Genomic DNA, 2,747 nt, shown 5'->3' on the forward strand with positions numbered 1-2,747 from the left:
TCAGCCGTAACTACATCTCATAAGTCAGCCATTTTTCATAACTCAGCCAGTCGGAAAATGGCAACTCAGCCGTGTCGTTGTGATAACTCAGTCAAAATTTTGACAACTCAACCGTGTCGTAGCGATAACTCAGCCAAAATCTTGACAACTCAACCATCAGGTGAAAACTCAGCCATTACTACAGCTGAGTTACGCGCATAACTCAGCCAAATTTAATAAGTCAGCCATAACGCTTGGCTGACTTATGAGCATAACTCAGCCAGATTTTCATAAGTCAGCCGTCCGCTCTTACTCAAATGTTTTTCCGATAACTCAGCTGCAACATACCTATAACTCAGCCGCAACATACTCTGTATCGCGTTACGGCTGAGTTATGGTTACACGTCAGCGATTTCTGACGTGGCAATGGCATTTTTGTAATAACGTTTTTTCCGGTAACATAAAACAGGGGCACGCTGGGTATTTTGAAAATACCCGAAACATTCTAGTAATAAAAAAAATTTTGTAGATTCTGGTAATATTACCTAAAATGAGTAACATTTGAGTAATTCACCCATAATTTATTGTGTAGTCTTGAGTCCTTGTGGAATTCGACCCCTAAGTATTACAGTGATCTCTTAATTTGAGAGAGTAGCTCTAGGGTTAATTTGAGCATATCAAATTTTGGGGCTGTTGCCGGGGACTCTCTGATCTACCATTAGATTTGAGTTTTTAATTTCGTCTAAATTTTTATTTTTATTTTCTACTTACACGTTTTTGTTTTTCTTCTCTTTGGTGTTTCAGGTGCATGCCTCATAGACCTCACACAAGGAGCAACAAGTCTGGTCCAAGTGTGAATTTGTCAAACCAAGAGTTGGGAAAACTTGAGCGTGAGAATAGAAAAGCAGCTAAATCTCTGAAGATGGTTAATCCAATCATTCTGATGCGTGATGAGGCTGGTGTTTTGAGGGATCAAGAGGGCCACTTGCGCAATGAGCAGGGCCAAAAGCTTGATGCAGAAGGAAACGTGATTGATGAACCTGTTGTCAAAGAGCAGGCTGTCGTGAACCAGCAAGCTGGTGTCGTTAATGATCCGAATCTTGGTGTCGATCGACACCAACCAGGTGGCATCGATCGACACCCACCTGCAGCAGACATACGTGGAGCTGCCAACCACGTCCAAAACCCGGTTCGAAGACAGGAGCACAACCGAGACTTGATCAGGACCATTGCTGACTACAACCGGACTGATCTGGTGTATGAGAACCGGTCCGCTATTGTTCCACCTCCATTCTAGAGGAACGATTTTGAGTTGAAACCTGCTTACTTTCAACTAGTTGGACAGAGACCTTTCTCTGCTTTGCCCAACGAGAAGCCCTTGGACCACATTGAGCATTTTGAGGATCTGGTGACTAGCATCAAATCTAATGGGGTGACTGAGGACTACATCTTCTGCAAACTCTTCCCTTACTCACTTGCGGGAGAGGCATCTCAGTGGTTGAAGCAGTTGCCAGCTGGATCATTGACAAACTGGCGTGATGTCAAGGTGGCTTTCTCAACTACTTCTATGATGATGCAATGTCAAGATGAGTTGAGAATCAAGCTGTCTTCTTTTAAGCAAAGACCAGATGAAGCTTTCAAAGCAGCTTGGGTGAGATTCAAGGCTTACCAAAGGGACTGTCCACACCATGGTTTCTCAAAGGTTCAATTGCTAAGTATCTTCTTCAGAGGGTGTGACTGGGAGTATCAATTGGCTTTAGATGCTGCAAGTCATGGGAATTTCAAGACAAGACTTCCAGAAGATGCTGAATGTTTGATTGAGAAGTTAGCTGCTAGCAATAGTACTAAGAGAGCAGATGCTGAAAGGAAGATATTACATGGAGGATATGATTCCGACCAGTTAGCTTCTGTTAATGCTAAGCTGGATTCAGTGCATAATCTCCTTGTGGGCAAGAAGTCAGTTCACTTTGCTGCTGAAGTTGAGACATTTGAGCCACAACCTGAGACAAGGAATGAAGAAGCCGATGTCAACTTTGTCTATGGAAATCAAGGTCATAGATTCAGTAATCAGCAAGGCAACAGGCCTTACAGTGGGAACTTTTCAGGCTACACTTCCAAGCCAGAGTATCAGCAGCAGCAACAGGGCACTGGGTACACTAGGACTTATGGCAAAAGTTCATATCAGTCTCCTCCTCCAAAAACAGCTGAAAGTAGTAAGATGGAAGCTATGCTTGAGCAGCTTTTGCAAGGTCAGGAGCAAATGACAGTGACTTTCAATGGAAAACTTGACAATGTATACACAGATCTTAATGGGAAGTTGGAAGCTTTGAACATTCATGTCAAGAAGCTGAAAAGTCAGGTTGCACAAACAGCTGGATCCGTAAAAAGGCAAAAGGGTTTTCTTCCTGGAAGAACTGAATCAAACCCCAAGCATGCATGTAATGCCATATCTGTGAGGGATGAAGATGATGTTGAAATTGTTTCTGCAGAACAGGGTGAAAAATTGTCAAATCTTTCAACTCCAGATGTTGGTGTCGACCGACATCACCTGGGTGTCGGTCGACACTCCTCTAAGACGAACCCAGAAACTGCAAAATCTCTGGTTCCAGCTGCTGAAAGGGTCTACAAGCCTAAGGTTCATTTTCCCAAGCCAAGAAAGTCTAAGCAGGAGATGGAGGAAGCTAGATGCAAGGCAATGATGGACAAGGTGATGATTGAGATGCCATTGATTGATGCAGTAAAGCTTTCACCACCACTAAAACGCTATG

The sequence above is a fragment of the Camelina sativa genome, chromosome 5 (genome assembly GCF_000633955.1).
Source record: "Camelina sativa cultivar DH55 chromosome 5, Cs, whole genome shotgun sequence".
Taxonomy (NCBI): Eukaryota; Viridiplantae; Streptophyta; class Magnoliopsida; order Brassicales; family Brassicaceae; genus Camelina; species Camelina sativa.